We start from the raw sequence: 21,488 nt of genomic DNA, 5'->3' as shown, positions 1-21,488 counted from the left end.
AGAAGAACTAGAGATCAAATTGCCAATATCCGCTGGATCATCAAAAAAGCAAGAGAGTTCCAGAAAAAAACATCTCTTTCTGCTTTATTGACTATGCCAAAGCCTTTGACTGTGTGGATCACAACAAACTGTGGAAAATTCTGAAAGAGATGGGAATATCAGACCATCTGACCTGCCTCTTAAGAAACCTATATGCAGGTCAGGAAGCAACAGTTAGAACTGGACATGGAACAAAAGACTGGTTCCAAATAGGAAAAAGAGTATGTCAAGGCTGTGTATTTTCACCCTGCTTATTTAACTTATATGCAGAGTACATCATGAGAAATGCTGGGCTGGGTGAAGCACAAGCTGGAATCAAGATTGCTGGGAGAAATATCAATAACCTCAGATATGTAGATGACACCACCCTTATGGCAGAAAGTGAAGAGGAACTAAAAAGCCTCTTGATGAAAGTGAAAGAGGAGGGTGAAAAAGTTGGCTTAAAGCTCAACATTCAGAAAACTAAGATCATGGCATCTGGTCTCATCACTTCATGGGAAATAGATGGGGAAACAGTGAAAACAGTGTCAGACTTTCTTTTTGGGGGCTCCAAATTCACTGCAAATGGTGACTTCAGCCATGAAATTAAAAGACGCTTCCTCCTTGGAAGGAAAGTTATAACCAACATAGATAGCATATTATAAAGCAGAGACACTACTTTGCCAACAAAAGTCTGTCTAGTCAAGGCTGTGGTTTTTCCAGTGGTCATGTATAGATATGAGATTTAGACTGTGAAGAAGGCTGAGTGCCGAAGAATTGATACTTTTGAACTGTGGTGTTGGAGAAGACTCTTGAGAGTCCCTTGGACTGCAAGGAGATCCAACCAGTCCATCTTAAAGGAGATCAAACCTGAGTGTTCATTGGAAGGACTGATGCTGAGGCTGAAACTCCAATACTTGGGCCACCTCGTACGAAGAGTTGACTTATTGGAAAAGACCCTGAGGCTAGGAGGGATTGGGGGCAGCAGGAGAAGGGGACGACAGAGGATGAGATGGCTGGATGGCATCACCGACTCGATGGACATGAGTTTGGGTAAATTCTGGGAGTTGGTGATGGACAGGGAGGCCTAGCGTGCTGCGATTCGTGGGGTTGCAAAGAGTCGGACATGACTGAGCGACTGAACTGAACTGAATTCACTCATAATGAGAAAATACAAATTAGAAGTTCACTAATTTATTATTCCCCTATTATTTACAAGTTTGACAATAAAAAAAGTTGGTGAGTTTGTGGTAAAAATTAGCATTCTTATTGTGGTCATGGAGAATTAAACAACTTCAGTTAGAGTTTTTTGGGTAATATCTAGTGATACTATATAAGGTAAATCCTTATACATTAATTCTTTGAAATGGTGCTCATTTTTAGGAATATTTTCTTACACTGACAAATTTATGAAAACATATGTAGAATACTATCATTTCTGCTGCTGCTAAGTCGCTTCAGTCATGTCGGACTCTGTGACCCTATAGATGGTAGTCCATCAGGCTCCCCCGTCCCTGGGATTCTCCAGGCAAGAACACTGGAGTGGGTTGCCATTTCCTTCTCCAGTGCATGAAAGTGAAAAGTGAAAGTGAAGTCAGTCAGTCATGTCTGACTCTTAGGGACCCCACAGACTGCAGCCTACCAGGCTCCTCCTTCCATGGTATTTTCCAGGCAAGAGTACAGGACTGGGGTGCCATTGCCTTCTCCAACTGTCACTGCAGTATGATTTAAAGGAACTAAACACTGAAAATAGTTTACTGTCCATCCAGAGTTGACAGTAGTATTTAAAACTGCTGTCACACAATGGAATACTAACTAAAGAAATAGCTCTATATGAACAAGTAATTTCAGGGTATAATGTTTAAAACGAACAAACAAAAAACAAGAAGAAAAATGCAAATAGTTGCATGCTACTGTTTTTCCAAGAAATTTTGGTGGATACAGATATAAAAGACACATTTGCTTATGTTAAAATTTTACAAAGGGGAATGGGTAACTACAGTATTCATGAAATAATTATCCATGTAAGTGGGAAATAAAATGTGTGTGGGTGTAAGCAATAGAAACTAAACCTCTCTGCATATGTCTGTTTTGCAGATTTGACTTTGAGATCATGTATAGTACACCTGTGGCTTATTCATGTCAATGTATGGCTAAAACCACCACAATATTGTAAAGTAATTAGCCTTCAGTTAAAATAAATAAGTTAAAAAGATACTTTCTAAAAATTCATTTATAAAAATCTAAAGGCAAGTAAACAAACCTAAGACTATGTCAAATTAATGACTTAGCCATTAACTACCAAGGAAAGTTATTTCAAGACAGTTTAAAATCCAGTAATTTGGTTAGTTTCCATAGTCTATATACTTTATGAGAAAATAGCTACAAATAAAACACAAAAGCAAAAATTTGAACTCTCTCAGTTACTAGAGGTAGTGTTAATATTGCAATTCAGACACTATTGTAAGTGCATTGCAGGTTAAAATAAATGACTATGCTGGTGTCATAGAAAAGTGGATTTTTATTCAGGAGAAACAATATAAAAATAAGTTTAGCAACATTAAGTAAAACTCTATTATCTTCAATGAATAAAATATGGAAGTAAGATTTTATAGTCTATTTTATCTTATGAAAACTATTTCCTAACTGTCCAGAAAAGGCCTAGAAACAGTAACTAAACCAGTAATAAACCTCCAATACCCAGGTTTTGGTGTCTAAATGACATTTTCAAAGTAAACGACTGGGGCTCTCTGGAAAAGTGCTGATTCAAAATTTGGGGCATGAAATATACAAGATGATCCTGAAAACTGTTAGATTAGAAAGGGAATAAGATTATAAGGACTTCTAGGCTCATGGCCAGAAAACTCTGCCACAAACTACTTTGGATAATCTATACATTTAATGAATGTTAAATCTTTTTGAATACACATGATTATAATATAATGTAAAAGGCAAAAAGAAATCAAACACTAAAAACTCACTGGTTACCTTTGAACAAAGTGACTGTTCATCTTGGTTTATCAAAGGCAGGCAACCTGGCTTATTCTGCTTTTCCAGCATAATTATTAAATAGTGTCTTTTTATTTAAAAAAATGTACTGGTTTGGACAATAATTTGTATATTCAATTGACCTTTGTAGGATGCCAGAGGGCCAACATATTAAATTAAAAAATGGCAAATAGAGGTGGCAAAAAAAAAGTGTTTTATTTTGACTTATTTGTTTAAAGAACACTGTACTTCAGCACAGGTGGCACTAGTGGTAAAGAACCTGCCAGCCAAGGCAGGAGACAGATACAAGAAACATGTATTGGATCCCTGGGTTGGGAAGATCCCTTGGAAGAGGGCATGGCAGCCACTCCAATATTCTTGCCTGGAGAATCCCATGGACAGAGGAGCCTGGTGGGCTACAGTCCATGGGGTAGCAAAGTTGGGCACAACTGAAGTAACTTAACAGGCACTTACTTCAGCAAAACTAGTAATTTAGACAGAGATTTTCCTTCCTTTCTAAGATTTTTTTTTTTTTAATTGGATCACTTTTAAAGTCTTTATTGAACTTGTTACAATATTGGTTCTGTTCTATGTTTGGTTTTTTGGCCACAAGGCATGTGAGATCTTAGCTACCTGATCAGGGGTGGAACCTACATCTCTTGCATTGGAAGGCAGTCTTCATCATTGAACCACCAGGGAAGTTTCCTGAGACAGAGGTTTTCTTGATAAAGTATTGTAGCTAACTAATATATAAATATTGATAGAACTTTTGAAATCAATAGTTTTTCAACATCTATTTGATAAGTGAATCTAGGTAATGAACATCAATAAGGGAGATAAGATATTATCTCATTTTTACTGAAATCATATCATGTCACTTATGAAATATTTTTTGCCAGAAACTTAGATGTTATGAAGTTTATTCTCTTTTTATCTTTTCTAATTGCCAGTTTACAAAACATACAAGGAAGGGAGAAACATGTTAAATAATACCCGAAGGAGGTGAATAGCAAAGTTCAGTCTATAGGAAACTATAGGCCAGATCCCAGTTTCTTAAATGTATAAAATGTTAGGGGATGGGAAAAAAATCAACACATGCAAAGGATCCTATAAATCAAATGAGTCTTATGAAACATATTGCTTCATTACAACATGCAAAGTTAGTTTGGATATGGTTTCACACTAACTCTTTAAAATATTATAGGACAATCATGCAAACTGATGGATACTTAATAACATCAGGGTATAGAATGATTTGAAATATGTTTCAAACAGCCCTTCCATTTAAGAAAAACACACTGGTATATTTATGGATCAAAAATATGTGGTCTGGAGTTTTATTTAACATAATTGGAGGGAGGATGTGTGGGGGTTATAGATGAAATCTTTTGGGGGCAGATGTTCATAATTATTGAAGCTGTGCGGTAGGTGAGTGATAGATATGTATGTGGAGGTTATTTTATCATACAAAGCTTTAATTTTATATGTTAAAAATTTTCCACAATAAAATGTTTATCCAAAAATGCAGAAAATTTGAATACATGCCTATTCATCCAACAAGTATAACAGAAATACATTTAATAGCTATGTATCTTCTTTGAGACAAGCCATGCTTCTCTCTATTCCAGATCATTTTGAGTTGGAGATGAGCAGAGGGAAACATTTCTTTGATACATGAAACATCTTGTTCTCATCTACTCAGACCTGAAAGGGAGAATGAATCCCATTCATGTAATTCCCAGACCCTGCTACTCTCATAAAGCCAAAATTCTTTCAGAAATAGTCTTTCCTTTGTAATCTGGTATTAAGTGGTTATACTATTTTACCCCTAAATGGAAAGTCATTAAAAAAGTTCAGTAACTGGTTAAATGTACCCATGTATGGCCTATTTTTGAAACACAAAAGTACAAAATAATATCTGTATACAAATTCTTTTCATCTAAACTTGACTACAAAGTAATAACACTCATAATAAAAATTGAAAGACTGAAAGAGCCATTATTTATTGCCTCTTATAGCATGAGGCTTATGCTGGTACTTTAGCGATTTCTGTTAAAATACTCTGCCATCAAGACTAATCACCACTTTGCTCAAGGAGTTTTTTTTTTTTTTAAATCAGAGCATGCATCTTATAAGAACATATTATGGATATAAAACTACCATTTGAAATATCTCTTTATTTATTATAATGTGCAGATGACACTATTCATTTTTATAACTTGAGAATCCAGAAATAGTTGGCTATGTTTAGAGTAACCTTTATCTAAACAGATAAATGGAATCAATGCTCTATTTTAATCAATAAAATAATATTCTGTAAACTAAGGGAAAGGAGAAGCCATTAACAGTAATACTGAGCATGTTTTGTTTTGAAAAATTTTTGACTGTAAATTTTTCATGTGCTTTAAAAATTGTAATAGCAACAGAGATCAAGTTTTAAAGAGTGGGGAGACCATCAACAACATTAAAACACTTCCTTTGAGCAAACTCCCTCTAAGATGTTTCATATGGTATTCCTGCAGCTACTCTTATCACATAATATTACTTGTTTAGAATATTGGGGATTCTGGTCCCATTGAATCAAAGAAAGAAGATGTAAAATCTTTGTTTCAAATCTCAGACCCTTTAAAAGTGTACTATTTTTGTAGTTCATTTTTAATGTTTAGGTCATTTCCTCTTTTCAGGCTGTGAGTTTAGGAATGCCCAAAGACTGTATAACAAATCTACTCAAAAACCAATGAATGATCTCATAAAATATATATGCAGTTTGGGAAAGATATCTTGTTCATTTTATACTCACTTCATGATTCTATAATATATGTGAAAATATGTTTTATTATTTAAAAAGTTTTGTATAAAAGATTTGGATAGGAAAAGAAATGATAATTGGGTTCTAAAGCCTTTCATCTCTAGATCATTAGTAACCAATATCTCCAACTCAAAAGGGCAATGTATTTACCATCTACTCATCATTATCCTCCAGAAAAGCAGCACTTATGTATAACAAAGAAAGAGTTACTAGGTAACTGGTAAAAAATGAGCTATTGTAATTTTTGGTATACTCACAAATTAAAGCCGTATGCTATGCAGTTCAAACTACCTAACAGTCTGACAGGTAGTGTTGTCTGGGAAAATCAGAAGTCTTTCCCTCTATATCTTTCAGATGCAGTTTGGGCTTTGTAGTAAACTATAAGGTCCTTTTAATTTTATGCCTATATTTTAAATTCCCCTTATATAATACAATTTTTATATAGTAAAATAAATTTTATCAGAAATACTTCAGTGATGACATTTTGACAGAAAATACACAAATATGTGAGGACATTTAAAAATCTATGACTAAGGACCAGGTAAGAACATTGCTCCTTCAAAGGTAAATTTTCTCTCTTAAAAAAACATACTTTATTTTGGTTTTCACCATTACTTTCTAAAGAGACAAAAATAAAAATTAAAAAAAAAAAAACAGGTCAAATGTTATTTTGGACTGGCTTACATTTAGATTGACTTATTTATTAACTTTGGTATGCTGCGAAGTCACTTCAGTCATGTCCGACTCTGTGTGACCCACAGATAGCAGCCTACCAGGCTCCCCTGTCCCTGGGATCCACCAGGCAAGAACACTGGAGTGGGTTGCCATTTCCTTCTCCAATGCATGAAAGTGAAAACTGGAAGTGAAGTCGCTCAGTCATGTCTGACTCTTAGCGACCCCATGGACTGCAGCCTACCAGGCTCCTCCATCCATGGGATTTTCCAGGCAAGAGTACTGGAGTGAGGTGCCATTGCCTTTTCCTAACTTTGGTATAGTCTGATCTAATTAATTCTAAATCAAAGGCTGTCAAAAATAACAAATATCAAGTGCTAGGGTAGGGTGCTTAATTAAGAAACTTGAGTCTTCCTTGTTTTTGGATGAAAATTGATATCTTCCTAATTTACCACAGACTTTTTCAAGAAAAAACAGTAAAGTGGAATGTGAGGCAATCAATGTTTATGACTGGCATAGATTCTTATTTATTATGGTTATACAGACCTAAGTGTGTCCTAGGAAAAATAAAGAAAAATGTCTATTTAATAGACATACCTTTTAATTAAATAACTCTCATAAGCCTCAACTTCTGTTACTTCTTATAGTTTTGACAACATATGTGGACGTGGCTGTGTGTGCATTTACATTGTTTATTTTTTAAAAATCAGTTCTATCCTTCCTTGAATTCTCTCCATCTTAAATACATTCTCTTCTCACAGAGTATAAAAACATAGACTTGACAATAATCAGTAAGTCCTAGTTAATTAAAATACATGCACAAAACTGTTCTTGATCATTTAATAACTGGAAATAAGTTAGTCTGTTTTTTTCAGTCTGATGAGCCAGAATGGGATATAAAAATTCATTGTGTAAATTGTCTTCAAATAATAATTAATGAAAAGTGATGATGCATGTATCTAAAATTCAAAACTCAAAAAGTCTAGGGTTATGTACATTTTCTTTAAACATGAATATGATGAATGTGGCATTTCTGAGGGACATTAATATGAGGAAATTGGTAAGTCATTTATTTTGTGATTGACAATAAGGTTATACTTCTCTTTATTTATGCCAATTATTCCTTGGGGAGGGAAAGAGAGGGAAGTTCAAGAGGGAGGGCACATATGTATACCTATGGCTGATTCATGTTGATGTGTGGCAGAAACCAACACAATACTATAAAGCAATTATCCTTCAGTTAAAAGATACATAAATTTAAAATTTAAAAGAATTCTTACTAGCACTATGGTTAATTTTTATACTAGGTGTGATTATTCTTTAGTTCTCATTGTCTTTAGCTGAAAAAGGAATGAAGTTCTCTGTGGTTCTGGATTTTAAAAATGAATACATTATGTGTATTGCTTTAATCAGTGGTGTTTATTAACTGATATTAAGTAGAATGGCATAATGGATATGTCAGGTTGATTTATTTATCTCCCTGGGTTCTTGTTTCATCACAACAAAATTTTGGAACAACGGACTAAAGGGTTTAAAACAACAGACAAGGTATAGTTCTGTTATAGCTCAAGAAGACATATCTTTTATTAAACAGATATTCCCAAGACATGGGAGCAGGCTGACCCCAAAGAAGTCATCCTAACGATCCTTCTTGGCTTCTCCATTCTTATCCATCACCTCCTTTCGATTGCGCCTTGTGCACAACATTAGTCAGTATTAGTATTCTAACTAATCAATTATATTAACTAGAATACACATTCTTTTACTATGCAACAAATGCACCATCTAACAGTGATATCAGATTCACTTTTGACTTCTTAACATTTAGGTCCTCCCCTAGAATTACCCATCTTATTTGATTATGTTCCATTCAGTCTGTATTTCTCACTTCCAAATAATGCAGCCAAGACTTTGTCCCTGTTCTTGAACATTCTACATTCAATTTCTTAATAAATTCTGTCAATGTATTCTTTAAAATAACTGGTTAATGTCTTCCATTTTATTAAAAATATATTAGGTATTTTTCATTATTGTTTTAAGTTTGCATTTAGGCTTTGATGTGATGCTTTATATTTTGTGATTTGGTTCAAAATCAGGAAACATAAAAATTCCCTCATCAATATACACTTGTCAAAATTTATATATGAAACATGCCATTTCCTTCTCCACAGGATCGTCCCAACTCAGGGACCAACCCACATCTCTTGGATTGGCAGGCAGATTCTTTACCATGGGGAGTTTTAAATATCTACAGGGTACTAAAAGAAAATGCTAATTTTCCCCCTGCTGACAAACTCTATCTCAGGAGACAAAGGAAAAAAAAAATAAGGATTGTTAATATGGATGTAAATGAATGAATATAGAGAATCTGTTTTATGAGATGATAATGATGTGACTTTAAGAGAGATTTCACATCATATATGGTTATATGTGCTGTTCCAAGTGGTATTCTCAACACCTATTATAAGTGAATAAATGAATTTGGGGAAACAGTTCCTCAAAAAACTCTCAAAATGGTTCTTCATAAAATAAAGAATGATGTTGGTGAAAATGAACATGGGGAACTGTCAATGAAAATCAAAGTGCTTTTATGGGGTCTTTTAATGACCACAGATTAAAAATAAAAATACACCACAGAACAGAAATTGGAAGTCTGACTCTGAAAGTGTATTATCATTTTCAAACCCTTAAAGCAAACAAAGCTTTTTAGCTATATAGTGAGCAAGATTGTGAAAATTCTTATCCTTGAGCCAAATGCTACAATAATAGACAGCAAAAGAGGGAAAGATTGCCTTCTTAACTTCAATTTTGTTTCCATTTTTTGTGTCAAGGAGAATAATCTTCATGTTGGAAGGATGAAACTAAAATGGTGATGAGAAATAAAATTCAGAATAGTTGAAGAGATAAGAAAAGAAAAAGTGAAACAAATCTCCAAAGACTTCACTTTTCTGGCTCAGGAGGTATCTAACTTAGGGCACTGAGTAATTCCAAAGATAAGATCAATGCCAGTAATCTTTGAAGAGTTATTGAAAATAGGGGAACTGCCATGGGAATAAAGAAAAACAAATGTCCTAAGTTTCTGAAAAGGTTAGGCAGTGTCTTAAACCTATAGACCAGGGATCTTGACATTTATGCTCAGTAAAATATTTGAAGGGAAACTAAATGGATGAATGGTCTTTGAGTACTGAAAAAGGTCATGATTAGCAGCAGTCAGCATGTGTCCACCAAGAATAAGATATGGTATACTGTCTCCATTCCCTATTTTTAACATAATAACTTGGTTGGTGTTCTGGAGTACTGATATAGAAATAAGTCATCTATATTTACAAAATGTTTTTATTCTTTTATACAGATGGAATTACAGGAACTAGATAATAATGGTGATAGGCAGACTCATTCTAATTAAATGACCCAATAAATGAATATTAATTACTAATGTAACATCATCTTGAATAGATATAAAACTATCTTCTTTTTTTTTTCCCAGTAATAAGGAAGAAATGTTAGGTGACTGCAATGGTAGGTGTTTCAAATTTCATGTCATGAGTCCAAGCAAGGAGGATTTTATATACTTTCAAGTATGGAAGTGGATTAGAGATAAACCAAGAATATGTGGCATTTATAAGATCAAAAAATAGCTGCTCCGCAGGTAGACAGTTACAGCAAAGGAAAACATAGAATCTCTTTATGGTCTCAGAAGGAACTTAAGATTTGCAGACTTAGGGATGACGCACTGTTGCACCAATGGAAACTATGCAAAGTGGTCAATACAGTTTGAGATAAAAGACTACAGGAAACTAGTCATAGGGAAGATATTTTAGTTTGAAACATTCTTCAGACAGTTGGGAAAAAGAACCAGATTGACACTGTAACCAAGGAAATCAAGTTGGAAATAAGAGTAACTACACTGTGTCCAGAGGCTACCCTGGTGGTTCAGTGGTATGGAATTCTCCTGCCAGTGCAGGAGATGTGGGTTCAATCCATTGCCTGGGAAGATCCTCTGGGGAAAGAAATGACAATCCAGTCCAGTATTCTTTCCTGAAAATCCCCATGGATGGAAGGGCCTGGCATGCTATAGTCCACAGGGTTGCAAAAGAGTTGGACACAACTTAGCGACTAAACCCACATACACAACTGTGTACAGAATCAATGCAAAATTCCCAAAGTACTAATTTCAAGGTTCAGAATATGATTGGGGAGAATTTTTCTACCAAATCGGAGTTATTTTTAAACACCATGGACTTTCAGGCTTTGCAGAAATAAAGTTTTACCTATATATTCTTTATTGTGGTAAGAAACACAAAACATAAAATGTACCATCTTGACCATTTTTGTCCAGTGTAGTAGGGTTAAATGTATTCACATTGTTATGAAACAGATTTCCAAAAATGTTTCATCTTGCAATCTGAAACTTTATGCCTGTTAAACAACTTTTTGTCTTACTCCCAGCCCCTGGTAACCAGTTTTTTACTTTATATTTCTATGAATTTGGCTCGTTTAAACATTTCATATAAGTGGAATATTGAAGTATTTGTCATCCTGTGACTGGCTTATCTCACATAACATAATCTTAAAGGTTCATCCATGTTGTAGCATGTGATAGGATTTTCTTTCTTTTTTAGAATGAAAAATATTTCATTGTATATATGTCACATTTTATTTATCAGTTTCTCTCCTGATGCAGATGGGTTGCTTCTACCTTTGGCTATGAATAGTACTACCATGTGTAGAGGCATAGAAGTGTCTTTTTGAAACACTATTTCAATTATTTTGACATATACCCAGAATATTGTGACTCAATTTTTAATTGTTTTAAAAAACGAAAACCTTTCCATAGCAGTTGTACCATTTACAATATCTCTGATGATTTGTGATGTTGAGCATCTTTTCAAATGGTTATTGGCCATTTGTATATCATCTTCAAAAAATATTTGTTCAAGTCCTTTGACCATTGTTTAATTGTGTAGTCAGGTTACTTGATTTTTTTCTTGTTGAATTGTATGAGTTCTTTCTACATTTTGGATATTATCCTCTTATCAGATATAAGATTTGCAAATCTTTCTCTCATACTATAGTTTACATTTTCACTCTGCTGACTGTGTTTTTATTGTGCAGAAACTTTTTGGTTTGATGCCTGATAGATGTATTTTTTTTGCTTTTGCTTTTGTTTTTTGTGATTTCTTGGAAATCATTGCTAAGTTCAATGCCATGAAGATTTCACCCTTTGTATTTGTCTAGTAGTCTCACATTTTTAGGGCATAGATTTAAGTCTTTAGTTTGGATTATTTTTCTGTATGTAGCATAAGATAATGTGAATGTGTTAGTAATAAGATAATAATTCAACTTAATATTTTGCATTTGGAGATACAGTTTCCCCCATACCATTATTGAAGTGTCTATCCTCTACATATTAGTGACCTTGGCACACTTGTTGAAGATCAGTTCAGTTCAGTTCAGTCACTCAGTCATGTCCGACTCTTTGAGACCCCATGAATCACAGCACGCCAGGCCTCCCTGTCCATCACCAACTCCTGGAGGTAACTCAGACTCATGTCCATCGAGTCACTGATGGCATCCAACCATCTCATCCTCTGTTGTCCCCTTCTCCTGTTGCCCCCAATCCCTCCCAGCATCAGTCTTTTCCAATGAGTCAACTCTTTGCATGAGGGGGCCAAAGTGCTGGAGTTTCAGCTTTAGCATCATTCCCTCCAAAGAACCCCCAGGACTGATATCCTTTAGAATGGACTGGTTGGATCTCCTTGCAGTCCAAGGGACTCTCAAGAGTCTTCTCCAACACCACAGTTCAAAAGCATTAATTATTCGGCACTCAGCTTTCTTCACAGTTGAACTCTCACATCCATACATGACTACTGGAAAAGCCATAGCCTTGACTAGATGGACCTTTGTTGGCAAAGTAATGTCTCTGCTTTTGAATATGCTATCACAACAATATATGCAGGAATTTCTTTCTGGACTTTCTATTGTATTTCATTGGTCTATTTGTGTGCTTTATGCAACTACCATGTTATTTTGATTACAAAAGCTGTTAGGGTTCTCCAGAGAGAGAGAGCCAAAAAAATCTATGTATACATATTATAACATAATATATGTATATAATCCAGGAAGCTTGAGATCCCAGAAGACCCAACATTTCAGTCTGCATGTGAAGTACAGGAAAGACTAAGATCATGGCTTAAACTGTCAGGCAGGAAGAGATCCCTATTATTCAGCCTTTTTGTTCTTTTCAACTGGTGGAATGAGGCTCACCATCCACATTTGTGCAGGCAATCTGCTTTAATCAATACAGATTCAATTGTAAATTTCATCCAGAAAAACTCACAAACACATCCAAAATAATGTTTGGTCAAACTTCTGTTCATCATGTGGCCCAGTCAGAGTCACACATAAAATTAATCATAACAGTAGCTTTGTAATATGGATTGAAATCAGAAAGTTCAGGTCCTCCAACTTGGTTCTCTTTAAAAATAGTTTGAGCAGTTTAGACTTTCTGAAGATTCCATGCAAATTTTAGGATGAAATTTTCTATTTCTGATAAAAAAAAAAACAAAACACTGAGGTGATACGGATAGAGATTTAATTGAATTTCTAGATTGTTTTGGATAGTATGGACACCTTGATAATATTAAGTCTTCCAATTCGTTAACATAAGATTGTTTACATTTATTCATGCCCTTTATTTCTTTCAACAATGCTGTGTAGTTTTCAGTGTACAAGTCTTTCACTTCCCAGGTCAGATTTATTCCTAAAAACTGTATTCATTTTGATGCTATCATAAAAGGAATTGTTTTCTTTATTTTCTTTCTGTATTTATTTAAAATGTCTAGAAATGTAAATTTTTCCCCTCTGTGTGTATATGTTAGTTTTGTGTTCTGTAAACTTGCCAAATATATTTATTAGTCCTATCATTTTTTTTTTGTGGAATCATTAAGGTTTCCTGCATATAAAATCATGTCATCTATGAATAGAGATTATTTCACATTTTCTTTTTCAATTTGAATGCCTTTTATATCTTTTTCTTGCCTAACTGCTTTGGCTAGAACTTCTGATATGTTGAATAGAAACGGTCAGAACAGATATTTATGCCTTGTTCCTAATCTCAGAGGAAAAACTTTCAGTTTTTTACGATTGAGTATTATGTTCAGTTCAGTCGCTCAGTCGTGTCTGACTCTTTGCGACCCCACGAATCACAGTATGCCAGGCCTCCCTGTCCATCACCAATTCCAGGAGCTCACTAGACTCATGTCCGTCGAGTCAGTGATGCCATTCAGCATCTCATCCTCTGTTGTCCCCTTCTCCTCCTGCCCCCAATCCCTCCCAGCATCAGAGTCTTTTCCAATGAGTCAACTCTTTGCATGAGATGGCCAAAGTACTGGAGCTTCAGCTTTAGCATCATTCCTTCCAAAGAAATCCCAGGGCTGATCTCCTTCAGAATGGACTGGTTGGATCTCCTTGCAGTCCAAGGGACTCTCAAGAGTCTTCTCCAACACCACAGTTCAAAAGCATCAATTCTTTGGCACTCAGCCATCTTCATAGTCCATCTCTCCCATCCATACATGACCACAGGAAAAACCATAGCCTTGACTAGATGGACCTTAGTCAGCAAAGTAATGTCTCTGCTTTTGAATATGCTATCTAGGTTGGTCATAACTTTTCTTCCAAGGAGTAAGTTAGCTGTTGGCTTTTCATAAATGAAAGTAGTTTTCTTCTATTCTAAGTTTGTTGAGTGTTTTTATCATGAAAGGGTATTTATCTTGTCAAATGCTTTCTCTCTGTCTATTGAGATGACTGTGTTTTTGCCCTACATCTTGTTTTTGTACTACTCTGATTAATTTTTGCAGGCTGATATATTTCACATTCCAGGATTAAATCCCATTCCAGGATTAAATGGTCATGGTGCATAATCATTTTAATGTGCTATTGGTCAGTTTGCTAGTATTTTATTGATGATTTTAACATTAATACTCATCAGCACTATTAGGCAGTTGATTTCTTGTAGTGTCTTTGGCTTTGGTATTAGGGTACTGTTGAGTTTACAGAATGTGACTGAGAGTATTCCCTCCTCTCAAGTCTTTTGGAAGAGTATCAGGAAGATAGTTGTTAATTTTTCTTTAAGTGTTTGGTGAAATTCTTCTGTGAAGTAATCTAGTTTTGGACGTTATTGTTGGGAGGGTTTTGTTATTAATTCAACCTACTTACTCATTTTTGGAATATGATCAGTTTTTCCACTTATTTATGATTCAGTTTAGTGGGGTGTGTGGTCTAGAGATTTTTAAATTTCTTCTAGGTTATTTAATCTGTTGGCATACAGTTGTTCACAGTGTTCTCTTATAATATTTTTGTTTCTCTGCATTATTTGTAATGACCTTACATTTCTGATTTTAGCTAGTTCAATTTTCTTTTTCTCTTAGTTAATCCAACCAAGAGCTTGCCAATTTTGTTAACATTTTCAAAATAACAATTATTTTGATTGTTTTTTCCTATTGATTTTATTATCTGTTCTCTGTTTTATTAATCCTTTCCCTTATCTTTATTATTTCCTTGTTTCTGCTGCTTTTAATTTGTTCTGTTCTTCTTTTCTAATTTCTTAAGGTGTATGGTTAGGTTATTGATTTAATATATATATTAAAAAAGACATGCTTTATAGTTATAAAATTCCTTCTTAGAACTGCTTTTCCTGTATCTCATGTTTAGCTATGTTGTTTTTTCCTTTTCATTTGTTTCAAGGTATTTTTTTCATTCCCATGTGATTTCTTCTTTGACTCATACTTATTCAAGAATGTAGATTTTAGTTTCCATATGTATGTGAATTTTTTTAGTTTTTCCTATGCTATTGATTTTAATTTCATTACATTGTGATTAGAAAAGATACTTTGTATGATTGCAATCTTTTAAATTTTTTTTTGGATTAATTTCGTGGCCTACCAGGTGGTCTATCATTAGTACTGTTCCGTGTGCATCTGCAAAGAATATATATTCTTCTGTTTTTGTATGAAATGTTCTATATGTCTGTTGGATCCAGTTGGTATGTAGTATTGCTTAAGTCTTCTTTCCTTATTGATCTTCTGGCTTGTGTTCTATCCATTATTGAAAATGAAGTATTGAAAAACCACTTTACTATGTTGTTGTCTATTTCTCCCTTCAGATCTGTTAAGTTCACTTCATATATTTAGGGGTTCTGAACTTGGATATGTAAATACTTAGTGTTATATCTTCTTATTGAATTGCCTGTTTTTCATTATAATATGACTTTCTTCATCTTTTATAACTGTTTTTGACTAACTTGACCTCATATAGGGGGCTTCCTCATGGTGCTCTGCTCTATACATTGTAGGGGGAGGGATGTAGATGGGTGTGATAAAAGCTGTGAATTTTTCGGTCTCTCTTTTGCTGGAATACTTTCTTGGTTTTATAATGGCTTAAATGCTAATGTCTAGAGTTTCACAAAAGTGTTTTAGTCCATATATTGCTGTTAATTGCATGTCTCTGTGGAGGAAGGATGGTCTATAATTTCTGGTTTGCTATTTTACTGATGTGACTCTAGAGCTAGAACTCTGAACACCCTTCATCAAGAACAAGGGAAGTAGTAATATAGTTTTTTTTTTTAAGCTACTGTAGTTAAATTTTATCTAGAAGATTTTATTCACTTCTGGAAAGCACACATTAACACCTACAAAGACCAACTAGACCATATCTAATTTAAGAATCCAGAATTTTTAAATAACTCAAAATTAGAGGAAAAGAGCTTGAGACACCAATAGGCATCAGAAAGTAATGGCTTAGGAAATCATGTTTCTTAATCTTCATATTTGAACCTTCATGCTTAGTATACAGTAGGGGGCTCAAATATTACTTACTTTCAAACTGATTACAATATTATGAATTAGTAAGATATCCCAGCTTCAAGAGTTGGGTTAATGTGTCTGTTCCTACTGTTACGAATCAATCAACATTTACGTATAAGCTGACATGACTACCTGATTATATATTTAAGGATACCAAAAAGTCAGGGAAATGCATATTACCTCTTTTTACCCAATAAATAAAAGAAGGCTTCAGATTTTGAAATAAGATGTTATATTTTGAAATTAATTTTATTCTTCTAAATAGTAAGAATATCCCCCTAAAAACTTTTAACCAGTACATCATTGAATATGTGTCTTAAAATTGATGGAGATAGGAAGAGTTTCTGATTAGATTTAATAACTACTAGAACCATAATTAAATACTTTATGAGGAAAGTTTCTAATGATTGTTTTCTTTTAAACTATTCAATTTCATTGTGGATAGCATAAACAATGTTGTAGGGGGCAATAATAATGTTTAGCAATTTTTCTTATAAATTGTAGTTGCAATTAAAGCCACCACTTTATTCAAGGCACTCAATTCACTTGTTTATTAAGCATTTATTTTTATTCTTTATCTTATTAATTCAATAAATATTTTAAAAGGGCAGGTAACTGAGGCTGTTTTTATATTCTCATAATGCTTGCCATTAGTTGGGTAAAAAGCTTATAAAGCAATTCTCTGGGTACCCCTATTAATTAGGTGCTATTGATCCCCATTTTACAAATGAGGAAATTGAGGCTAACAATTTGAACAAGAGCTTATTAGTAGTTGCTGGTAGAATTTAGATTCAAATTCACACACATCTGATTCCCAAGCCTAGGCTCTGCCCCTTTTTAAACTATTTTTGAAAATGTTTATTTTCACTTATTTTAATGTTTCACTTATTTTTCTGATAAAGGGACACTGTTCAAGGTAATTTAAGGTGACAGATTAAAAATATTTTAGACTGATTCATAGATATAAAGACCAAAATGATGTTAAGATAAAATATTAATTAAATCCATGTTCTCATAATAAAATAATGTGACTTTTTCTATAAAAATTAAGCTTTAACATTTTTAATTGTGTGTCGATTTCAAACACTGACCTCACGAATATCACTAACTCATCTTCATTTTTGTCAACTATTTACTCTGATTTTTGTCTTGGAAAATGATATCCTCTCCCATATAATAAAGTAGCCATTTGGGTTTAGCTTAGGATGGCTAGAAAGAAATGTGATTTGATCTGCATCTTCCTCAAGTCAAGCATAGCAATATGGGTGATGCTTCACTTTAATGGACACAAATATGCACCAGATTCACATAACAGCATTTGCATTTATATACATAGAAATCAGAAACTGAATAACCTTGGGCCACTTATTTGCACTTGGGGTTTTCGATACTTTATTTGCAGAAGAAGAGAATTGAATTAGATAATTTGTCTCCAACTGATTTCCTAGAACTATTTGTTAAAATGACCTCAATACAAATTTGATGTTTTGAAAGTCTCTTTATCCACCATCTCTTAAGGCATAGCACATTATGGAAACATAATTTATGTACTTTTAAATATAAGTGCCACATGACATATAGGCTTAGTTGAAACATTTATAACCAAATGGAAATAATCAGTACCTTGGTTGGCTTACTGTGGGTAAATGTCTGTTTTTCTTCAGACATCTTTTACTTTAAAGTATTTCAAAGATAAGTTAGAGATCTTTTAGAGGCCATGGAATCCCAGGTAGGAATCCATTTCACTGAATGATTGCTAAACTCTCTTTCAATTTGGGTAATCTTGCAAGTCTTCCTTCCTTTTCTTTAAAGCATTGAAATAAGAATTTCAAATTGCTTTCCTGAATAGGAAAGGAATGTAGTACTGGGAATTTCTTGGTGAGAAAATAAATTAATCATTTTAACCTGATTCACTTTGTGTTTTCTCATTTCAGAACGAATGTTAAGTCAACAAATAATGCTTTTTTGGGACTGTCTTTTTCTTTCAATTGAAAACTTAAAAGAATTGCAAGTATGCTTGTAGTGGATAATGGACCTCTTAATATTTCTCAAGACTTGTTTTCTTTGCATATATAGCAATTATTATATTATTGTTGGTTTTGAGCCATGGAGTAAGTAAAAAATGTATATTTTAGTTTCAAAAAGAAGGTTGGAATACAGAATAATTGCCTTTTAAAAGGCAAAATGATGAAAGGTGTGGACCAGTGATTACTGGAAAGCCACTGTTTAAAATAGCTCCTTTTGGGACTTCCCTGGCAGTACAGTGATTAGGAATTAGCCCTTCCATTGCAAGAGACAAGGGTTTGATCTTTGATCAGAGAACTAAGATCCCACATAACTCACAGCAAAAATATTTTTTTAAATAAAATAAAATAATTCCTTTTATCTTAATGAGTTCTTTCTATAGTCACGTATTATTTTTATGCTCATGGAAAACTCATTACTTTCTAATTTATTGTGAATTTTTATTATTAGCCTTATGTATATTCCTCAAGGTTGTGCATATTCAGAATAATAACATAAGATTATTTGGTGTCTTAACTCATCTAATTCTAGTAATATTGATAGCTTTTCCTCATAAAATGTTTTAAAATATGCAATTATCTAATTAAAGGGTCACAAAAATTTGGAAAATTATTTTATTTACATTTTATAGTTGAAACCTGGAAGCTTACGTGAGTTGCATGAGAACTTTAATTAAAGGAAAATATGCTTTCATAATTTAAATATACTGCTTTCAAATTTAATCTTAATTTGCCAGTTAAGTTATTTTGTGACTGTTTAGTGAGATATGTTTAACAAGAAAGATTTTCAAATTTCCTCCTTCATGAGAATATATATTGTGGTATAGGAACAAGACAATAAGTCAGTGAGCAAACAAACCAGAACATTTCAAAATTGAAGAAAAATAAAATAAGTAGAGTGATGCCATAGATACCGATGGAATCAAGGGAAAAGGTTTTCACCATTACAGACAGAATTGTCAAGGATAGTGTCTTTTAAGAGATAATATATTACTTTAGAAATGAAAAATGAGAAGAAGGCAGTCTACAGAGCTGGGGGATGTTGTACCATGCAGCGGAAATAGAAAGGTCAAAATTTCTCTGGTAATAAACAGCTAGCTTGTCCTATGTGATTCAAAGAAAGAGTTCAGTTCATCAGAAGGAGAAAGAAAGAGAAGCCAATATGTAATAAATAATGGAAAGCATAGAGACAAGGACTGGAAAGCTATGCAGAAGCCAGATCATACAGTCTTAAGAATAGTCAAAGAACAGAATAGAATTCAAATTTTTTAATAAAGGTACTGAAATAGAATTACAACTCATATGACTAGGGAAAAACTAATGATCTGTATTACAAATGTGTGAACTTTTAGATATTTTATAAACAAGATCATACAGGAAAAGATGGTACAAAAGGAGAGGGTAAATTGGTGTGTGAGTGTGTTTCTCTTTCAATCCTTTCTGTCTTATCCTATCCCTTAAAGAACTGGTCCCCAACCTTTTTGGCACCAGGGACCAATTTCATGGAAGAAAATTTTTCCATGGGCCAGGAGAGGGAGGGAGATAGTTTGGGGATGATTCAAGTGCAGTAGTGCTTGCACTCCTATAATCCCACCACAGGTCTGACAGAAGACAGAGCTCAGGAGGTAATAGGAGTGATGAAGGCTAGCTGTGAATACAGGTGAACGGTTGCCTGCCACTCAACTTCTGCTGTGTGTCCTGGTTCCTAACAGCCCACAGACCTGTACTCGTCCATGGCATGGGAGATTGGAGACTCTGCTTTATAAGGGGGCAATGATTTTAATCACAGTTTATAAAATTTGTGAAATAAATACCTACTATTCCAAGGATCAGCAATAAGTATCACAACTTTTCTTTAAAAGGACATTTTTTGATATGATTATCTTTTCCCTCTAAATTTAGGAATTAAAGGCAACCCAAAGATTACTTAAACATTTTGGAACCAGTATATACACTATTTTTTCTTTGGCTATCCTGATGGCTCAGTGGTAAAGAATCTTCTTGCCAGTGCAGGAGATGCAGTTTCAATCCCTGGATCGGTAAGAGCCCCTGGAGAAGGAAATGGCAGCCCACTCTAGTATACCTACCTGGGAAATCTCATGGATGGAGGAGCCTGGTGGGCTACAGTCCATGGGGTTGCAAAAGAGTTGGATACAACTTAAAAACTAAACATCAACAAAATATGTTTTTAACTATTTATCCATGGGAATTAGATTATGATTACACATGTTCACAAATACATAAGGTAATAGGTTTCACTATACGATCAGCCTCCTAATTTGTTGGATTTAGAAGCTCTTAGTACTCTTAAAAATGGAGCAGCTTAAAAAATTTGAGTAAGTGGATTATATATATATTTGCCATATGATAGATTAGAACTTTGAATTTCCCAAATAGCTATTTATTAATTTATTTTAGAAACCACAATAATAAGCCCATAATATACTACCACAGATAACATATTTTTACTTTAAAAATCTGTGTTTTCCAAAAGCAAACTGCTGAGAAGATTGGTATTATTTATAGTTTTTTTTTTGCAAAACCAAGTTGCAGTTCCTTAAAGTTTAGTTGCAGTGTGGAATCTGAAACTACACCAGTGAGATTTTCTTGCTCTATTTCACTAAAATCCACTAGTCTATTTGCACTTTGAACTGATCTTATCCATGCATTATATTATGCAATTATGCATTGGTCATTTGGAAATAACAGCTACTTAGTTTTGCACACCCCTCAAGTGTTGATTCAATTTTTTGTATGATATTCATTAATATCATCACCTCTTGTTACAAAAATTATTAAGAATTAGAAATCAGGTTTTGACTTTAACTCACCATTGTTATGCTACATCAGTGAAATCTGAACATCTTAGCAATATTAATAAAATCATTTGACATTGCAGACCCCTGAAAGTGGCTCTTAATGTTCTCTGTGTGTTTGTTGAGTGTGTGCTACGGTAAGTCATTTCAACTGAGTCCGACCCTTTGTGAGCCGGTGGACTGTGGCCCACCAGGCTCCTCTGTCCATGGGATTCTTCAGGCAAGAATACTGGAGTGGTTACCATGCCTTTCTCCATGGGATATTCCCAGCCCTGGGATCAAATCTGCATCTCCTGCA

This window comes from Capricornis sumatraensis, chromosome 11 (assembly GCF_032405125.1).
Source record: "Capricornis sumatraensis isolate serow.1 chromosome 11, serow.2, whole genome shotgun sequence".
Classification (NCBI taxonomy): domain Eukaryota; kingdom Metazoa; phylum Chordata; class Mammalia; order Artiodactyla; family Bovidae; genus Capricornis; species Capricornis sumatraensis.
This window is presented reverse-complemented; position numbering follows the sequence as displayed.